The sequence below is a fragment of the Euprymna scolopes genome, chromosome 38 (genome assembly GCF_053919585.1).
Source record: "Euprymna scolopes isolate OS-2025 chromosome 38, ASM5391958v1, whole genome shotgun sequence".
NCBI lineage: Eukaryota > Metazoa > Mollusca > Cephalopoda > Sepiida > Sepiolidae > Euprymna > Euprymna scolopes.
The window spans coordinates 43067389-43090000 of record NC_136519.1 but is presented as its reverse complement, the minus strand read 5'-3'; the positions used below and the strand labels follow the sequence as shown (position 1 = coordinate 43090000).

The 22612-nt window shown below is 33.3% G+C and overlaps 1 pseudogene; it reads right to left on the bottom strand.

Annotated features, from left to right (window-relative positions):
* Positions 1–4084: 4084 nt before the first annotated feature.
* On the bottom strand, positions 4085–4208 carry LOC145263475 (U2 spliceosomal RNA; annotated as a pseudogene).
* Between the last annotated feature and the right edge of the window lie 18404 nt (positions 4209–22612).

Below are 22612 nucleotides of genomic sequence, written 5' to 3'. Positions count from 1 at the left end.
AAAAGCCTGACATATCTCACATAACAGATGTTGAGTGAGCTCAAACGGCAGTTAATACGGCTAAGAGACGTATGTATCATGATAAGAAAGAGAGAATCGAACCATTTCTAGCTATCAAAAAATGATCGTATACGTAAAAGTAATAACAACTATGACCGCAAAATGAAACGAACATTTTGCACTTGAGATACACCGACAGATATCTAAATTCGTTATTCATCAACCAAACATAGACTTTACTCGTTACAACCTATCCTTTGTGTGCGGTTATATTTCCTTGTAATTTGAATGTTATATGATACGCAGTTTAAAAGCTTATCGGTTTAACACACATTCTTCTATCCATCTCCTGTTTATTTATATAGATAATTACATGTGAGCGAGCATTATATACAACTGTTTACAGATTGAGATTATTATTCTTAGCAATGTTTTCAGGAGCGTGCATAATTGAAATAACCATGATATAAAGATGTAAGAGACGTTTTAATATATGAGTATATGGTAAAAATATCTTGAAATCTGTGTATCGTCATAGGCATTCGTTATCACTAGGGCTATGATAGCAGCATATTCTGTTCATTCTTTTAACCCTCGAGTGTGTATCCATTGATATCTTATATGCTTTTATATGGTGATATGGTTCTATGTTGATTAACTGTGTCTAGATGTGTCAGATATGTACTTGGGAGTTAAAACAATGAAAATAATATGCTGTTGCCCTATCCCTAAGAAATCACAGGTAGAGACTATGAGACATAAAAAATATGACATTAAAAAGAGATCAGCAGGACGAAATTCAATAATTTTTTTTGTTATTAATTTTCTTTCTTTTTTTTTTTTTTTTGCAGCGTCGGTTTATTATTGGAAAAATTAACGAAGAACGGCAGAAACTGTTCAAGATTCCACAGCGGTAGGTTTTGTATCAAATATATTGCGACTGGACATTCTGTGGACGGTCAGCGTGAATGAAAACTCGCGAAGTTATTGTAGCTCTTTTGTTAAGACCGTAAAATATTTATCTAAGTATTCTGGTTTATTTATCTAAGTAACCCGGTGATGATAACCAGATTTATTCTGGCACTACATAAACCATATTACTTGGATAAATACTTATAGTTTATCTCCAATATCTTTATAGAAGTCTGTGAGATATTTCTAGTGTATGGACGCCAGATACGAACATAAACTCCATGATATCATTATACCAGAAGAGATAATACTGTTGAATTCTACCCTCAAGACTAAGAAGGTATATTCAAGTTCTGCTTACAGCCCAAAAGCGCCATCATTTTTCTTTATTTATTTACATTGTGTCTTCGTTGATAGGGATTTCATATATATTATAAAGGAGAATAGAATGGGGTTACATATTACAAACATTTATCTAGCGCATCTATTATACTAACAAATTCAAGTTAATAGTATGCTATCGCCATCTACCATCCTTTTTAATAAATAGGATCACCCGTGTTAATAAATTATTATATTGATAGCATAAGGCCAGTGGTAGAGGTTTAGACTCCTTTCAATGGGGTCCCGATTTCAAATCTTGCTAGATTAAGCCATTCTGATGAAGCGTAGACGACGAAATACGTGTTAATGGATAATTATATATTGATACTACTGCGGTATTAAATACAGTGAAACTCATATTTAAAAGACACCATCTGAGGTCTATATAGCTCTTTGATATCAAGGTTACAATATATATGGGGTTCAAATATCAAGGTTCCAGTACATTAACACAAGCTATGAGTTTAGTCCTGATAAAATCTTCCTTATATAACATTTTTTTCTTTTATTCGGGCGTCTTATATCAGGTTTACACTGCACATAGCTTTCTAAAAAAACTACTTTGATTTAATATCTATTACCATTGTGCTTGTTTGCAAGTACGCTTATCTCTGTTTTTGAAATATTGCAATTAGCAACAAAGATAACAACGCATGTTTACTGAATGCAACGAATGTAGAAATAATACGCATATGTTAAAGCTATCGTTTGTTCAATTGCATTGGATATTGAATCGATTTACTTTTGGATAAATGGTTGTTGCCATTCTTTGCTACAAATAACCGGATCTATATTAGAATAGAATGAGAAAGCAAAACACGTCAATAGAAATCCGTCATCAGATTAGTATATTCCAATGATCCTATCTTGTGCATCCTTTTCTAGGAGACACATTTTATATATTTGTTTGGTTGAGGAATGTTTTGTCTCATTTACTTTTTATATATGAGACTCTGTATTAGGAGAGGATAAATTCGATCAGATACGTGTGGATAGAATTAGTTGTATAAAAATGAGGTGGGTAATGTTATTTAGGGAGTTTGTTATTTCGAGAGTTTATACATGGAGACCAACTTTGTCTTAAATTATAGAAGGCAAAAAAATAATAAAAAGAGTGACAGAAAAATAGAAAAAAAGGTGAAAAAGAAATATATAGAAAATAGCGGAGCTGAAGATAAATATTTGTTGGCTGGAAAGAATGAGAGTAAATATTAAACGTTGAGAAAAAAAGGCTAAATAAGTAAAAATCAAACGGAATAAAAATGATGAACGGAGAAATATACGAAAAACTAAATAGTGCAATAATAGACTAGCTAAATGCAAATAAGACTGAAGATGGAGAGATGAGTGGTTGTCAGTTTTTGCTTTAAAAATATCGACCGTTTTTAAGTTATTTAATGTCAAACCAGTCATTTTGAAGAAAATATTTGTAATAGAATATATTTTTTTCAAGTCGGTTTCCATTTAACCCACAGCTGGGACCCTAACTGGTACTATAACTCTGGTTCAGAGTGGACATGGGAACAATGGCAGTTAATGTGTGGCTCCACACTCAACAAAGCTCGCAAGATTGGTTCTTACCATCGGATATAGTTAAAGGACATATCAATGACCGATGATAGAGAGTCGTAAAAACAAGTACAGTAGAACCCTGGGATACAGCATTAAAAATTAGTAACAAAATACACTACAGTATATAATGCAGAGACATATAATAAATATAACATTATAAATAAAACCTTAAAGCAAGGCAAGCACTGTAACCAGGGGCCGGAAAATAAAACATCGTATTCAACATCGTCACCTGATAAACACCTATGCAAGCGTCACCGTATCCTGCGGTTCTGCTTTAAAGAAAACGAGGGTTGGGGGAAATAATATAATTAGAGTATTATGACATGCAATGGAATACAAAGAATTAAAAGAAAAATTAAAAGAAGAAAATAAGGAAATGGATAGCGAAAATTGGAGATAAAAAAGCGTAATAACCAGATGTTATCCAAAAAGGATACATTAATAGAAATAAGGCCGCAAGCCATTAGTCGCGTGCTCTCGTGTACTGAATGAATGCATGAATGTAGGATTGACATGAAATTCTTAAAGATAAACTAAATTACCGAAAAATGGGCTGAAATAACTTAAATGAATAAAAAGTAAATGATTAGAATGACTTTAATGAACTTAAGGATGAAGTGAATGAATTTAAGAATGACGTAAATGCTTAAAAACCCTGGCATCCATCTAAAACAACAGAATGATCGGGGAGACTGATTTGAATGGCTTTGGGACTTACTGGTTGTAAAGTGGATGATCATTTTACATTAAATTAATACAGAAAAGTGATCCACAAATTTATCTCTCAATAAGTACAGCATGTAGTAAGAACAAATACTACACTTGATCTTGGGCAAAAGGCCAAGAAAAGGGCAGTTATTTGCTCCCCCCCCCCGAGTAAATTAGCCACAAGGCCGATTTTTAATGTGAGGAGTGAAGCGGAAATGGGGACCAACTGCCCGGGGAGTAGGGGAGCTGGATAGTCACAATTGATATGAAGGGTTGTCCCTACATTGACCAACGTCTCATATGTGAAGTTGCCCCCACATATGGTCTTTGCTTGCAGTATCTACCGGAACAGATACTACACTTTAATCTTGGCCAAAAGGCCAAGAAAAGGGTATTTATTTGCTCCCCCACTGAACAAATTAGGCTCAAGGCCGAATTTTGATGTGAGGAGTGAAGGGGAAATGGGGGTCAGCACCCCGGGGAGTTGGATAGTGACAATTGGTATGAAAGGTTGCCCTACATTGACCAAGGTCTTATATGTGGGGCTGCCCCTACATATGGTATTTGCTTGTAGTATCTTCCGGAACAGATATTACACTTTGATCTTGGCCAAAAGGCCAAAAAAGAGTATTTATTTGCTCGCCCACCGAGCAAACCAGGCACAAGGTCCACCCTCAATGTGAGGTGTGAAGCGGAAATGGGGACAAACTCCCCGGTGAGCAGGGGAGCCGGATAGTGACAATTGGCATGAAGGACCACTCCAACATTGACCAAGGTCTCACATGTGGGGGCGCCCCCACACAAGGTCCCTGTCTGCAGAATCTGTCGGAACAGATACTACACCTTTATCCCGGCCAAAAGGCCAAGAAAACTTAAAAAGCTAAGAACAGCATCTATTGACAACAGACCTTTGACCTTAACCAAAAAGGGCAAGCACAAAAGTGTTAGGGACAGACCGACAGACCGACGTATCGACCGACCGACGGAGTCACTTTTAGAGTCGCTTGTACGCGATTTAAAACAATATTCCATAGAGTTGAGAATGATAGAAAGAAAAACAAATTAAAGAAGGTAGAAGTGCGATAATAAATAACGTTTGACAGGGAAAATAAAACCGGTAAGATAGAAATACATAAAAGAAGAAAAAGGAGGAAGAGTAGATTAGCTATTTTAAGTAAATAGTATAGTGTAACCCGGATATAAGATACTTATTTTCAGATGACTGCAGATCTATTATATCTGTGTTACATCTATATCGGGGGTTCTTATATCCGGGCTACACTGCACATTAACACAGGCTCTAATCTGGGACTAATGAAAAATGGCCTTTATACCCGTTTTCGTATATTTGGGTCTCTTATATCATGGTTACACTGTATAAATATAAATTAAGAAGAAAAAATGGAATAAAAAATTAAAAGAAACAACCAGCATAATAAAATAAACTGTTGAAGATAGACTCAATGAAATGAAACATCAACTTAACTATCAAAATAAAAAAGAACTTGAATAGAATCGGCAAGTCTTCGCAAAGATAAGTACAACAATCATGTACCCTTTTTTAATTATTACTTTACTAGATATTACATTTCACATGATGAAAATAAGTTCAAATAAATTAAAGAAAAATTTAAAACTATTTTGTTTTAAACTGATTCTGAATCGTCTAAGTAGTAGTTTCTTAAACTACCGATGCGTTAGATAAAAAGCGTCACTGCGATTTACTTAAAATAATATAGTATTAGTTAACACTATTTTACCAAACATCATGGCCATTAACGATAAAAATTGAATTGGAGTTACAATTTCGAATTTCGAATATTTACAAAATGTGAGCTTTTAAACTATTAGATGAATATAGAAATGGCTGATCTATTTCAAAAGACCCCTACATGTTTCAGAATTGATTTAATTGTAAGGTAGTATTTTTATTTACTACTTTTTTATTAACATTCGCATTAGGAAAAATGTTCTTCAAACAAATACTAAGAATATCGATTATATTTACTTTTAAACTACAATTCATTTCTTGTGGAGGAGGAAGAACAACTCCTTTTTATAACTGCATCTTCACACGAACTGTAATACAATTTACTTTTAATTGATATTCATGCAGTAATTGCACAATTAACTTACTGTGAGTTAACTTAGCTTTTGGTATAGCTACTTTTCCCGTTGCCAATTTTACAAGGCACTATTAGAACACAGATTTGCCTGATGCGTATAATAATTTTTCTACACTGCCAATCAAAAATTTAAGACCACTTAAAAATCTTTTCAAAATAAAAAAAAAACTTTTTTAAAAGATAGATGTTAAACCTTTCCGACTAAAGGTTACCAATACTACACTCTAAAAGGTTACGGAAACAAAAACCTACATTCCAAAGCTTATTTTTAAAAATTGCATATTCATTAAATTAGGCTTTTTACACTTGATCAAAATTATAAGACCAGAGAAAAATTATATTAACTTGTACAAAAAGTGGATGAAAAGTGTGCGCAAAGATTCGACCAACTTAATGAATTCAACCTCTACTGATTTTGATTACTTCAAAAATATTTTGGGGCATGCTAGAAATAAGAGTTTCCATTAAGGTGCGGGGGTCCTACTCAATTTTATGAAGATGGTTTCACGAAGTTCATTTTTTGCTGCAAATTTCAAGGCGCATGTGGTATTATGCGAATATCACTGGAAGACATCAGTATCTAAATGTAATTTTTTCTCATCAGAAATCAGACCAAATCTTCAGCGGTTCACTTTATGCCGTTGATGTGATCAAGGAATTTACACATTTTATTTACTATGCCTTTTTGTTGTAAGTGTCGTCTGATTGTTATTGGACTGCAATCAGCATCTGTGACCCCCTTAACTTGACTAGAAAAATCAACTGTCATTAATAACAACCCCTCTGATTCTGCTACTCAATGCTGGAATATTTTGGGGGGCATCAAATGATTTTTCTTTTCCATAATTCTCACTGTTCTTTAAAAAGTTGCAAATAACAGGCTTACTGCGATTTATCTAAGCTGCTATCGCTTGCAATGACAAACCTTGCTTATAGAATCCTAGAATTCGAGAGCGATCAACATCGGTAAGTGTTCTTGCTTTAGGCATGGTAACACAATTACACAGTGATTGCTAATCTCTACCTGAAGTAAAATCATTAGAATTACCATAAATCTTACAATTTATACACTTGGTCTTATAAATTTGATAATGTGTAAAAAAATAAACTATTTTAATAAAAATGCAAATGTTTAAATATTTTTTTGGAATGTACCTTTTTGTTTCTATAACCTTTTAGATTGTAGTATTAGTAACCTTCAGTAAGAAGAGTTTAAAATCTATCCTTAAAAATGTGTTGTTTTTTGTAAAGAGTTTTAAGTAATCTTCAATTTTTGATCAGCAGTGTTTTACACTTATCACACTTTCTCCTTAGCAAACAAACAACCAACTGTTTTGTCATTTTCCAATACTGCTTCATCAACATGGGGTTTTCTTGAGGGTCCCCTACTTAAGACCCGAAGTCCATTCGAGGATAAGGGTTAATGAATGTAAGTTGGTACTAAATTAATCTTTAATGTTGTAATTTTTTCTTTTGTTGGCTTCGCTGCTAAATTCTAGAAGTTTCTTTTAAAAAAAATAGAATTCATAATGTATGATTCTTAATTTTATCTCATTTTGTACAATTCCTGTGTTTTCTCTTGACACATGATATGGGATATTGTTCCATATTTATAGACAATTGTTATTAGTATAATTCTCTCGACGGTATTTAATACGTGGACAGTAGAAAACTGGGTGTGTTTTATCATTCACGTAATCTAAAAGCTCTCTTTTCAAGACTGTATAATAATATGCAGCGATAAATAGTTATTATGAATATCTATTAAAAAATCGCCAATTACATGTATTTTTGTGCATCAAAATATCGACAAACGTTAAATTGACGTACATAAGACAATTAGATGTTGATATTGTAGGATCGAAGATCTATATGCTCAGTTTCCAAATCTCAATCGAGTTCATTTTATATGACGTTTCTGATTTTTTGCAACGGGGATTGGTGATTCGTATTATTTGAGTTCATCCCCTACTTTTCTGATCCTTAGAGTGATTTTCCGCAAGGATCCCTGGAACAGTGGTAAGACTACTTGGAAAAATCAATTGTAAAAAGTGATATTCCCTTGAAGGTTGAAGGTTCAATCCGGGGGAGGGCAAAAATACAATTGCGAATTACTTAGGACCTCTATCCAGTCGTGGCTGGCGGAACGAGAGCACGCTATCCCCATGAATAAAGTAAAGTGTTCGGCTGTAAATTCCGTCCAAATTCCTGAGTTCAACAGAAACATTTCCGAGTTCCACCAGATACACATGAAAAGGGCGCGGAGGTTACATCGATCAAAACGTTCTAAAAATTCATTTCATATGCTAAGTACACAGTTATGAAAACATAGCAATATTATAATTGAGTATCCAAAGAGAAAATGTCGTTCAAACGACAGAATACAAGGCTACTGTGAATTAAACACCGACTTCAACCAGCCGATATGTATGTGATATTTTCTAATAAATATCGACTCCAAGGTTTTCAATCGCCGCGGGATATATAAGCAACACTATTTATTCCAGAAAGATTTTCTTACAATTTAAAAGTAGGAAACACATGTTCTCCAGTTTGCCCGTCATGTTGATAAAATTGAACATGTTGCAGGAAATGGCGGGATCTTTGATTTATGTCCTCTAATTAAAAATAGTTTCTGGTCGATTCTAACATTTCAGTGTATATATATCGAACGATTAGATACCTGCTAGAAACTGTGGTAATACTTTTTAGAATTTCAATATTTCGGACATTGTCGGTTAGAAAATATTTAACTCAAGAATAGAACAATCAAAATACCATTTGTACTCACGTCTATATTTAAAAGTTAGGGGAAATGTTTAAAAGATCAAATTAAAAAAAAGGCTTTCTATCATTTGCTAATCAAATAGAAAATAATTTATTCTAAATAGCTGCCTTTAAAAGAATCGCTTCATTAGGCTCAGTTAAATGAAAAAAAAGTTGTTTGAAACATATGATCATTAAATATTGAGTTCCATTAGCCAATGCATTCATTATCAGATTACAAGCCGAGCATGCACGGTTCCCCTCCACGAGTGACAAAAATTACTTTAACCATAAATAATGTGTTTGCATAATTAAAAAAAAATGCGAAACGGGGTTATTGAGAAAAGGGCAAACAAATGATTTGGGGGCAATTTTATCATTATAATGTCCTTTAGAAAGGTGCAACCAGAGTTATCCCGGATAATTTGTCGTGGAAAAAGTACTTTCATCATGATTAATGTTTGCGCAAAATTAAAAAAAAAATGGGATAGATGGTTATTTAAAAAAGTGCTAACAAACAGCAGAAGAGCAGGATTGAATAACTAGATCTAGCCCCTCCTTTGTTGGGAGACGAATTCGTGCCTTCAAATATAAGATGTAATTGTTTTCGATTTTGTTTGCTGAAGTGCCAAGCGTTGCCTGGTTGTATTTGATACACTTTAATCTCTTTCCCCTATAAATAATTACTAGCAGATCAGCAGGGCTTTGCTTGGGCCCGATGTACTGTTCGTAACTTGTCCTACGAGTGATTCACTTTATGTAAGATTTCAAATCTTTAGACAAGAATTTGACCGAGTAATTTCGCAGACACCGCAGATGTACTATTTTTTTTTTTACATTTGACCCAAATTTTGACATTAAATATTCTGGTCTCAAATCGAAATAACAAGTTTTTCCTCGTGTCCAAGTTACCTACATCTAAATCCCAAGTCTTTAGACCCAAAATGTACGAAGAAATGTGGGAGAATCTGCTAAATTCAACTCGTTCAAATTTGATCATTTGGCAGCCACATATTAGTCCCCAAAACTAACTAAAATGCTTACCGCATGCCTGAATACCCCTCATGTACAAATTACAAATGTTTAGACCAAAAATTGGCTGAGTAGTTGGCTAGAAACCGCAAAGGTAAAATCTGGTGGAGCGCGGTTCGTACGCTAGTGTGTAGCATAAGTATTAGTAAGATCCACTTTTAAGAAGCGCGCAGACAAAGGACATTTGAAATGTGAGATTAGAAGAGAGATAACGTGCGAAGTTGTAACTTTAAATAAATAGATATTTATTTATTTAAAGTTTCAAATTTTCGGCTTATAAGGAAGCCTTCATCAGGATTATTTAAGAAAAAACGATACAATATGCTGGTCTTTTTTCTTTTTCTTCTCTTGTGTGTTGCTTGTTATTGTTAATGGTGTACAAGTCATCTATACGGTTTATAATTAGAGAATTCAGAAATCTATGGACCAAGTCGGCTGGTAACAACGTGAGATATATTTACATGCTTGCGAGCGTGATGGTTGACGTCATAGAAATAAAGTAAATGTAGTATATAATTAAGGTGTTTGCAGTTGAGAACGGACGATCAAAAAGAAAGGACCGCTTTGGACGCTGGAATAATGATATAGTAACATGCGATTTGCGGCTCTGAGAAGGTATACCTTCCGTAAATATTTAGTGTATGTATGCCTGTCTTTAAAGCCAGGTACGTAATTTTATCCTGTCATCACTAACATAAAGCACATTATTCATCCCTCATATGTATGCTCCCAATCATAATTGATAAAGTGTAATGACACAAACAGCCTCCATTCAACATATACGTGCATATTGGTCTTATACGATATATTGGTCGCTGTTCCATGCTCATCCTGCATCGTAACATCTTCTCTCGCGTATATGATCCCAGTATACTACATATAACTGTTTGTTCCCGTTTAAAAACCCCTTTATATTGCATAGCCCAGTTTGGAAACAACCGCAATACAACAAATATAAAACTATTTAGAGAAAAGGAAATTATCTAAAGGAAACAGGACAAATAATTTAAAGAAAACTAGCATTAATAAAGTTAAGCTAGAATATAAACATGTCCAATTTCAGATTCTCGAACAATATTTACGTATTATTTGGAAAAAAGAAGAAAACAGAAAAGAAACACAAGGAATGACATTACTTTCAAAACTGTACTTAGAATTTGTGCCCTGTCAAAGAAGAGTTCCTTAAGGAATATGTAAATGATTTTCATTGAATTTTGTTCTTGTTCGTGAGGGATTTCCAGCAAAAACACTAATTGTCAAATATTTATCGTTTTAAAAGACAGTAAAAATCTGTAAATATTCATAAAAATGGTTTATTTTCAAAGCTGGAAATAAAATTTTTACTCCGCTTGCCGTAAATTACGCTTACATATATTTAAAATAAAGAAAATATTTGCATTCATCAAATACAAAGATATGACGGCAAATGTTTAAAAAAAGATTTAGTGCCATCAGGTAGAATCGAAACCAAAACATTTCACGTTTATCCACGTTCTCGACAGATGCGGATATCGAGACAAAGATAATAACTACTAAATATTAACACATTTGAAGAAATTACTTTCATGTGAGCATGCGCAGAAAGATCTATAAACATGTCGGCCAGTTAAAACGAACATTTTTCATTCCAATATGCCGACATATGTTTGTAGTCGTTATTCATCAACCCAAACAAAGATTTTACCTGTTTTAAACCATCTTTGGTGTATAATGCCTATTTCCTCATTTCAGTGTTATGTGATCAATATTTTAAAAGTTTACTTGTTAAATATTTGCATACATTTATATCTAATGTCTTATTTATACAGATAGATAGATTGAAAAATGTGCTTGACAATTCACCTTAAATATGTTTGAGTGAATGTGCAGTGTGCAATAATTAAACCAACCCAGTAGAGGTTTTAAAGAAAATGCATTAAATAATTACATCATAGCGACACCACTGAAGCCAATACTAAACAATAGAACAATGATTTATTGCAGTATATACCGTGACTGAAAGGGAGTTAAATGTGCCTTAAATTAAATGTTTATGAAGCTCATGCGTACAAAATTGCGAAATAAATGCAAAAATCTACACAAAAAGAAAAAAGAGTATTATTTATATTAGTTTATTAATTGCGGACTATTATTCTCATTTTTATTAGTCTTTTGTTTCATGACGTTTCGGCCAACTATTCCTCTGGCCTTCGTCAGGTTGTAACCGCGACGGATAGAACCTTCGAATATCCTAACTGCATTATCAGCAATCACTGCCATCCGAAGTTTGTGTCGTCTCACCCGTGGCGCAGTTGAGAGAGAGACGTTTAATCTGTACCGTTCCAGATGATGATTGTCTGAAGATAGCTGATTCAAGTGTACCCTAATCCGGCCAGAGGCTTACTTGGCCAAAAACGTGGTAAGACGACAACAACTACGGATGGCAGTGATTGCTGAGAATGCAGTTGGGAGATTCGAAGTTCCTATCCATCGAGGTTACCACCTGATCAAGGCCAGAGGAATAGTTGTCCGAAACGTCGTGAAATAACAACTAAATAAGATGAGAATAATAGTCCGCAATAAATAAATTAAAGAAAAAAGAGTTGAAATGAATTGCACTACGATCATTACTCTAATAAAATCGGGAGTAATGTTGTGTAGATATGCTTGCTGACTTTCTGAACTCTTTATATGTACGGACAGCATATGAAGAAGATTGCATTAAAAAAACTACACACACGACAGGCATCAACATAATTGGTCAGTCAGATAATTGTTGTGACTGGGATACCGCTCCTGATAGACATAATCGATCGAAGACAGTAGTATGTTGTACAATTTTATTATAAAACATTCTGCGAATCTCTCTAAAAAAATCCATACATGTCAATAATGGAAGTCAAACAATGAAAAAAAATGAAAGTATAAAGTATTATAAACTCCACCATTGTAAGTTTTTTTTTTTGCAAATAACATATCTGAATAAGGCTCACGAATATCATGCCTAAGTTTTATCTAGTCTTAAATTAAAAAAAAACAAAACAATAATCGTTGGTGACAACAATTCGATTATCATACCTTTTATAGTGTTTATGCTTTTTTTCTCGCTGACATTAAAGATAGCATTGCATAAATTAGAGAACGATTGGGACAGCACAGGCAAACAGAATGCGCAGTTATAACGCTCCAGTTTTACACAATTTGTAGACCTGATACGTCTTATCTTTCAGCACGCAGAAGCATAAGATGATGTATATCAATATTGACTCTTTCTTGATATCCATTAAATCCTATTGATGCTCTCTTGAGGCTTGTTGATAAAACATTCAATTCCATGGTAGCCTTGTCAGAAGTAAACTTCAAAGTCAAAATCTTATGCCATTAAAATCTGGCCAGAACGTTTAACAGCATACGAAATTCTTGTACTGATGGAGGAGCTTGGTAGAGTCTGCAAAGGACAACCCCATAACTTTACAACCATGCAGCAAAATATTTTCCCAAAAACTGATTAAAAAGCTTGATGCGTGTCTAAATACCCTTTATGTAAAGTTTCAAATGTTTACAGCCAAAATTATTTAAATAGTTTGCTAAACACCACAAAAGTGAAATCTCTTGAACTTTGACGAGTTGGTTGACAAATTTACGGCCAAAAATGAATTAAAAAGCTGACCCTATGTCTGGATACACTTTATGTAAACTTTAAAACTTTTTAGAAGAAAAATTGTCTGAGAGATCCATTGTTTTTGACGCCTTAATATTTATTGTTTCATGCTCAAATCAAAAGTAAGACTTGATTTATATTACATTCTAGCAGTTAAGCCAAACTTTGCTCAGGCTTTGTTTACTGTTAATAACTTATATATATATATATATATATATATATATATATATATATATATATATATATATATATATATATATATTCTAATAAATGTACAGGTAATTAAGAATGTCTGTCCTTATTCATGTACATAAATAAATAGATTACTATAAATAGGAAAATATGTAAAACCAAATAAAAAGTACTGCATCCGTTTACGTTCGTATAATGCATACGTGATTATATGTATGCTACCCTGTGAGAGAGTGCATTTCAAACTGGCATGTATAATGATTTAACTTGATGAATATGCTGAAACATTGTTATTGCATTAAATGGTAATAAACGAAAGGAACACAGGGTTTTTAGGAGACGAACATGTATTCATAGATATTACAGGCACGGTGAGTTGAGTAATCCCATTCCTCCACGGTAGGGCGTGCGCCCCCGACCTACTTTGTCGCGAGGAAATCTCAGACTGCCGCGCACCCGTATTCGATACCAGAAGTGACATCGCCAGAGGAAGTGACATCATAATATAGTCTATTGATCACATGGAGGGGCGTCTCCAACAACCATCTAATGACTTTAAGATCGCTTATAATTTTTTAGGATATAAGTATGTGCTGTGTTTCATTTGCAACTGTTCGTACACATACTAGCACTATTAATCATGGCTATGACAAGAGAATATTATTTCCATTATTTTGACTATCGTGTATGTATCCGAAACAGTAAGACACATCAATAAACCGAGGACCACATCAGTCTATATAAAAATATAACATATACTATAGAGTCAAAATAATGAACACGTACGCACAGCCAGACTAATGATCAAGTTTTCGCTGATTTTCTCATTTTTTATTATACTTGAGTAAGGTAGTTGTCATTGGTCACAATCAGACTTAAGTATATATTTCAGTTTTATTTTTATTTTTCTAAATTTTACTGGGTTCGAAGCAGCAATTCTATTATATACAAGAAGTATCTTTCCTAGGGATGTTATTTGACATAACATCTATAAGATAAATGTACGCAATATGAGCCAGTGAATAGCGGCGTTGGGGAAAATCTTTTTTATGCGTTAAATAGTAATATGTTTAAAATATTTATTTGGTATTTGCTTGTTGGAAGAAGTATCCACATAGCAGTTTATCTTGGGAAACTTATGTATAGAGATACCCAAGACATGCGAGCATGTGTCTTCTGCGTAATTCAAACTCTCTAAGTATGAATCCTCCTAGAGCAAAAACACCTTACTACTCTTCACGAATCTTAACCAAAATATCTAATTCTCTCGGTAATATCGAATGAATTAAACATTGGTATGTAAATCTAGTGTAAGAAAACCCTGTGTTACGCAGAGGATCTGTTACTTCACGGGAGTTGCTCGCCTGTGTTATACCTTATTGATTACCAGTATAATACATTTTTAAAGCGATCTGTTTTCATACCACAAAACGTGTATTTTCTTACTGTTAAGTCAAAGACCTACACGGAATATCAGCGGACTGAGATTATTTGCAAGGACCTGTTTTGCCTACTAGACTACGTTGCAAGTAGCAACGTGTTTATGTAAAACTCTATCAATAGTAACAATAACTCCATCTAATTAATAAAATCAGTCGATAAATGTTTTTAATTGAAGATTCATAATCTGGAAACTAGTAATATTCATCGATGAAACTAGTGCACAAAATAGATTGCTAAAGTTACGAGATATCTAGTGGACGTCCTATTTGATCGACGATAGTCAGGAGGTTCTATAAAGCCCACGTTTAATTAGCAGTATTGCAGGAAGATTGCCAACTCTTCTTTCTGGACTTTTGCATTCATCTCCATCTTCATTTTATAATGATAATAGCCAAGTAAGATAGGATAATATGCTATTTACACTTTAGTATAGCCAGCACGAGAATTGAAATACCCAGTCTCCGCTTAATAGTAAATCTTTACGATGCGAAAAAACGTGCATACCTGCAGCAAATATATATTGTTGTGGAATAAGGTGATTCACTTCTTTGTAAAAGATTGTATGTATTATAACCTATGAATTATTGATTCGTGGATGTAATTATCCCCACTAAAATCATTGTAATTCCGTAATATGCTTTTGCTAATACATTTACGTTTACTATACGAATGTATTCCTTTTGATTATTGTCTATCTGCAATGTGATCCCGTATATTTTACAATAACAGAACGGAAAATGCAATTGCTAATTATTTACGACCTTTATCCAATTTTAGTTGATGGAACAAAAAAAACCTGTCCCCGTGATGTAAATAAAGCCTTCTGTTTCGAAATTCCTTCCAAATTCCCAAGTTCGACATAAACATTCTCGAGTTCGACAAGATGCACCAAAAGAAGGTAGGATGTTACATAGACCAAAAAGCGAAAATGATATTCAAGATTAGAACAGTAGTTCAAATAATCACAATTTTATGAATAACCAATGCTCATTTCAAAAATTGCAAAACGTGAAAACACAAGGGCTAATTGTGAATATTTTGCAGATATAAACAGAACTGAATCTCATATTCAAGGCTGATTTATCGAGTAAGAATAATTACGTAGTAATAGTTGAATAATTCTTTACACTTTGTCTAACAATTTTATCAGCCTTCAGTGCGCATCCTCAATACACACAATCACCCGCAGACAAATATCGTGTAAGAGACACGATAAAATCATATTATAATTGTATAATAATTTTTCTTAATGGTTATCTAAGAAGTAGAAATATGAATTTTCATCATATCGATGTTTGTATTCAAGTGTTAACTAGAGGGAGCTGTGAACTTTCGATAGGGGAATCATTAATAATATAATGTGGGCATTTTGTGGATGTTCACAGTAAACACAGACACTCTGATATCGTAACTATTTTGTTAAACCTGCAATAGTATTTATCTAATCTAGCACGAACGCCCGGCAAAGCCCGATCATAAAGTACGTTTTATATGATACTTTAATTCTTTTAGATTTTGTGTATATTATTATAAAGTGATCGTTCTATCGATTTTTATATATTATAAAGTTGCGATTCTAAAAATAAAAAAAATAGATTTGTATGACTTGAGTGTATTGCTTTGATCGAAACCGAAATAAACTCTCTCTCTCTCTCTCTCTCTCTCTCTATATATATATATATATATATATATATATATATATATATATATATATATATATAAACTTTAGTCCTTCAGCCAAAATCGAAACTGAAACCAAAACGTATGAAGAATTCTTGATTTATGACAAGAAATGGAAGTACATTAAAATTAAACGATCCGTATGTAAGACTGGCACAGAAAATATCACACACGCTATCATATTAATATATATATATATATATATATATATATATATATATATAGCTACTTTATTTATTCACATAAATTTAATATACGAAAGTATAGATTTATGCGTAAACTTGAAGTATTTACTTCAAAAGTTCTCAATACGTAGGTAGAGCTAGTTAGTAATTTATAAAATATATATGGCGATTAAGCTACAATGAATATTCTGCGTTTCATCCAACTATAGGATTCGTCAGGCTTATGCGCGAATTCTGTGGTTGCTTCTTGTTTTTATATATGTTGGGCATTTCTAGTTGGCCAATCAGCTTTCTAGTATCCCCCGCGCCCCTTCCTATCAGCCAATGGGCATGCATTTTATCAAACAAAGGATCTGTTTTAGAACTAGGTTAGTGGTTTTAGGTGGCCGTTCTCCTTTTTTATACATATAAATACACCTATGTGTACACAATAATGCACATATATATACATATATATATATACATATATGTGTGTGATCGTTTATGTATATTCATGTTTATTTAATTTATTTATTTGTTTGTTTTCTATTGTTATTGTTAGTTTTAATGCTATTTTGTATCGCTATCCTAGAGTAAGTTTTATTTTGTGAACACAGTTGGTTGCAATTTCCCGCCTACAGTTTAATAGATTTTGAGGTTCTTTAAAGTACAGGATAGAAATTTTTTCATGGAGGCATAATTTACATGGGTCGTCTAAATGTCTGCGTGTGGTAGCTTGTCTGATTCTTTTCCATTCGACTACCGGCGAATGTCCGCTTTCTTTGAGTTCCCAGTATTTATTCGCTAGTGTTGTTTACATACGGTGTTTATTTTGCCCAGTCCAAAATTAATGTCTAACAAAAAGCGTAGTTTATCAAGCAACAATATTTGCGAAAGAAAACCCGAATAACAAGAAATATTACATAGGCATGATTTCCTTAGATTTCAAAACCCGATACTATGACCACAAAAGCACATTCAAAAATAAAAAACACACCGTATAAAAACAACACTAGCGAATAAATACTGGGAACTCACAGAAAGCGGACATTCGCCGGTAGTCGAATGGAAAATAATGCCTCCATGTAAATTATGCCTCCATGAAATATTTTCTATCCTGTACTTTAAAGAACCTCAAAATCTATTAAACTGTAGGCGGGAAATAGCAAACGACTGTGTTCACAAAATAAAACTTACTCTAGGATAGCGATACAAAATAGCTTAAAAACTAACAATACATATAGAAAACAAACAAATAAATAAATTAAATAAACATGAATATACATAAACGATCACACACATATATGTATATATATATGTATATATATGTATATATATGTGCATTATTGTGTACACATAGGTATATTTATATGTATAAAAAAGGAGAACGACCACCTAAAACCACTAACCTAGTTCTAAAACAGAAAAAATGCATGCCCATTGGCTGATAGGAAGGGGCGCGGTGGATACTAGAAAGCTGATTGGCCAACTAGAAATCCTCAACATATATAAAAACAAGAAGCAACGACAGAATTCGCGCATAAGCCTGACGAATCCTATAGTTTGATGAAACGCAGAATATTCAGTGTAGCTTAATCGCCATATATATTTTATAAATTACTATATATATATATATATATATATATATATATATATATACATATATATATATGAGTAGAGATATGAATTTAATGTATATCGATTGTTTTATTTAATTTGCATCTGAAAGTATTTTGTTAACTTTTGATGTAGGGCATTACCCCCCCCACCCGATGCACTTATTTGATTAGTAACAGATGCCCGCAATCGGAAGATTGGAACCACGTGTGTGTGCAATTTGAGCTGCCGCTTTTGTAACTGGCGATTAACTACAGCTTTATATTATTCTAATCCCTACCGCTGAATAATTCTCGAAGATATGCTCGCTGGAATCGAATTAAATTCTCGAATTATAAAGATTAGCTGATCTTGTTGCACGAATGGCCGTTCAAGCAGGACACTCTTATCTAGAAGATCTCATTCTGCCTTGAACATTCGGGAAGAGAGCTGATATGACTTTACGCCAAAGATTAACATTTCTAACTAATAAGATTAGAACCCTTGTGGCCAGGTGACACTCGTTCATTAAGACTATCTGACAAGTGAATGTTAATGAATACACATATTATTACATTATTGTTGATCGCAAACATTACCAACAATGAATCAGCAACACAAAATATTGCCTGGTAGTTTTTAAGACACTACTTCCTTGGGAGAGTATAATAAGACACGATGTTGTGTTTAAAGTTAGAGTAAAGTCCATAATCCGTTCAAAGAATCGCGTAGATTGTGAGAACATTAATAGCTGATAGGCTTTAAATGTATTTATTTTTGATTGACCTAAGAATTGAAAAATTTCCCTATTATAAGAAAATAGTTTACACGCTTTTGTAAGTGAAGTTTTTAAAAGTCGTGTAGTTTTGGCTATAATTAGTGCGTGCTATAAGGACTTACTTATTTCGAATAATAATATTAAAAATAAAACAGAACATTTTACGCTGTAATCATAAATAATTCACAAGAACGAAAAAATCATATTTAATTCTATGAGAGGTGAATAGTACAATAAATATAGAAACCCACTTTAATACGAATTACTTACATTTGTAAAGAACCCCTAGATCACCTAGTATACATACAGGTACATAGAGATATATACACACACTCACACACATTATATATATATATATATATATATATATATATATATATATATATATATATATATATATATATATATATATAAACTAAAGCCTATTTTAAAATACTTTAGACTGGGCAATAAGATTTATTTTAAGATTATGAAATTAATAAGCGCGTCCCCAAGCATTTTTAACTGGCATTTATTTTAAACGTTTTTCCTTTTTGGCAGGAACATGTCACCGTATTCATCGGGCAGTGTCTGTTTTCCTCTAATGCGCACATATACATTAGTTGTCTGAATAAATACCGCCTATGTTCAGTGATCTAACAGTTACATTTGTGTCAGTCATTATCATATAGTAAATACGTGTTTGCGTATACTCTATTAATTCTGGTCTAAAAAGGGATGGCAATGTGGGTGGGGAACTTTTAGCTCTTATATGTGTATATTTTTCTTATGTAAGATTTAATGATATAGGCTATTTTGATGATACCCATTTCTGTGTTTCACCGCTGTGCGTCGTCTTGGCACAATAACAAAAAACAATCATTTAGTTTTATTTTGAGCTTAAATCGGAGTGCAATTCGTTTTTTTCTGTGTTTTTTAAATTAATTCCAATCGCTTGAACGTATAACTATGTGCCTGCTTTACTCTTAAGCACATTATAATCATTATCAATTCAAGGCAAAAATAAATTTCAGCTATTTTTTAGATGTTTAGTGTTTCACTTTAACCTCTGCCCTTTTTAATTTCGACATAGTACTTTTAAATCGTCCAAACAACAGTATCATATAATGTATACTCTAGTTGATTTTAAAGGTTTTGCTAGTAATAAAAGAGTTATTAATAAACTAGCAGTAAGACAAAACAATGTTGTTTCTTTTGTAATTACGACAACGCTGCTTTCTTTTTCAATTACTAATCTGGTCAAAAATGAGCTGAAATTTTAGATAACTTCCTCGATGAATGTGCTCTGCATAAGTTTTTATTGCATCGGACTCGTATAAACATATTTGGAATTTTATAATTGATCTTTCCCAGAGCTATCTTAAATTGGTACTCGATGTATAAGTTTTATCCGTAATATTCATAATTCGTAAAACAATTCACAATATTTGTTAGCGTCTTATGACTTAAAAGGAGCGTTGCAATGCAGTTAGGGAATCAGGAACATTTCTATTGTTTTCCCAGATTACCAGAGTTATTTCAAAAGAATGGCCATGTAGGGTTTATATAATGCCATTTATATTTCTTTATTTAAGATACACAAAATCATCATTGAAAAACATACATATAGATAGATAGAAAAATTTAGATGAAATGTGTGGCATTAAATAACAAGTTTTCTTTAAAAGCCAATTCCAAATATATTACATTGCAAAAATTACTTCATTAGACAACCCACGTTTTATTCCAGGGTGTATGTTGAGCTTACACCCATAGAAACGAAAATTGTGGTTATTTTTCTTATAATTGTTAGGTAATATGGAAAACAATATGTTTAATCCTTATCGTCTACGAGATTTGGTGTTGGTATGTGGTTTACAAAAAGGAATCACAATTATAAAGGCCAGGATACCACTGCAGGATCAGAATAAATGGATTTAAAACAGTGAATGGGATAATATCGTATTAATTCTTAGTAAGGGAAATTTGGTAAATTGAATTACTTGAGGGGGCGGTTCTTAAAAAAAAATTACGTTGAACTTGAAGAAGACCAAATTTTAGTCAATGGGAAGCAGATAAAAGAAAAAGTGTTCCACAGGCGTGCAGTTCTGAGACAAAAAAGGTTTTTTCATGAAATCTACGTTTAGGTTTAGGTACATATAAAGAGTGCGGGAAATTATTGAATGTATTTTCAGCTAGACGTGTGTTTTTCGTGAAAGTTTTGCGAGAAGGACCAAAGATGGAAGCTAAAACGAGCATTATGCATGAAAATTACGATACATAAGAGACAGGATCGCAACGTCTCTTCCGTGGGGAAAATAGTTGCAGAAAAGAGAAAAGATTATCCCCACTAGGAAACGAAGTCTATTTGCAACTTTGTCAAGGGAGGATTAGCTCTTTCTAGCAGATCCTGCCCAAATATGACAAAAGTACTCTATATTTTGACGTACTTGACTCTTATGTTGGTAGAGGATTTTATATGCAGTGAGATATCTACTAGAGCGGTAGAACGATTCAACCATTTTTCCAGCGACCTTGGAAACGGATTTGATGTACATGCTCCATTTCAGATCAGCATGTCAAAACAACGAGCCTCGCCGAGACGAGAGCTATTTATTTCAACTGATGCTAGATGGGGATCAGAGCATTGATTATGTAAAGGTAGAATCTTGGTTTTAAATGCATTAATAGTAACCAACAAACTATTTCCCCATTGTACCACGTGCCCAAGATCAGAAAAGCGAGAATTAGAGAGAACTTCGTCATTTATTGAATTTGATGTGTTGTCATATATGATGGTATCGTCAGCTAAATGCCTACGGATGTTCCTAGGATGTTATTAGGAACATCATTGATGTAGATTAGGAAATGAGTTGTGCCTATTATTGACCCATAAGGGAGTCCAGCATTGATACTGTGAGATTCTGATTCCTGTTTATTAATCACTACTCTTATGAACCTATCAGAGAGAAATGAGTTAATAATTGAGAAAACATACCCGGCTATACCGTAGTTGGAAATATTGTAAATTAGACCTTTATGCCATAACCTATCAAAGGCTCTCGATATGTTAAGAGTAATTGCCCTTGCAAAGAAAGCTTCTGTCGAGAGATGCGCTTATCCATTGAAATATAACCGTTATCACATCTGTTGTAAATCTAGAAAAACGTAAACCGCATTGCATGCCACGAAAAATATTATTTTTCTGAGGTGGTAACATCTTCTCTATTCGACACAGATTTCAGCAACTTACTCAGGACGCACAGGAAATGTATTGGTCTGTACTGAGCGAAAAATGACTGAGAACCCGAATTCTTAAATACAGGGCATAATGATGAGGTATTTTATGGTGTTGGGAAGCAATACTTTTTAAGACAACACTTAAACAGATTTGTAGTCATGGGTGCTACTTCTGGTTGAAGCTTTTTCAGCACTCTAATTGGAATACCGTCAGGGCCAGTTGCTTTAATGCAATCCAGGATTTTCATTAGTTTGGCAACATCCCGCAGTTATTTGTATGTCGCATACAAGATTGGTCACTTAATAATATTTAAATACCGAGAGATTAAAACATTGGTTTTAAATCAATGCTTCAATAAATCCAGCACTTATAGCGTAAGGGTTCATCTCAGTTAAT